The following is a 403-nucleotide window of genomic DNA, read 5'->3' on the forward strand; positions in this document are numbered from 1 at the left end:
AGTTTTTTTTCCTGTAATTGATATCTAGTCTCATAGCGTGTGGTCGGAAAAGATACTTGATATGATTTCAATTTTCTTAAATTCACCGAGGCTTGATCTGTGACCCAAGATATGATCTATCCTGGAGAATGTTCCATGACCACTTGAGAAGAAAGTGTATTCTGTTGTTTTTGGATGGAATGTCCTAAAAATATCAATTAAGTCCATCTTGTTTAATGTGTCATTTAAAGCTTCTGTTTCCTTATTTATTTTCATTTTCAATGATCTGTTCATTGGTGAAAGTGGGGTGTTAAAGTCCTCTGCTATTATTGTGTTCCTGTTGATTTCCCCTTTTATGGCTGTTAGCATTTGCCTTATGTATTGAGGTGCTCCTGTGTTGGGTACATAAATATTTACAACTGTT

General features: G+C 34.7%; 1 protein-coding gene across 4 annotated transcripts in view; it reads right to left on the reverse strand.

The window, feature by feature from the left end:
* CDH4 (cadherin 4) overlaps window positions 1–403 on the reverse strand; it is a 557,331-nt gene that overhangs the window by 400,659 nt on the left and 156,269 nt on the right. The gene's annotated exons all lie outside the window — the stretch shown is intronic.

This window comes from Physeter macrocephalus, chromosome 14, assembly GCF_002837175.3.
Source record: "Physeter macrocephalus isolate SW-GA chromosome 14, ASM283717v5, whole genome shotgun sequence".
Classification (NCBI taxonomy): domain Eukaryota; kingdom Metazoa; phylum Chordata; class Mammalia; order Artiodactyla; family Physeteridae; genus Physeter; species Physeter macrocephalus.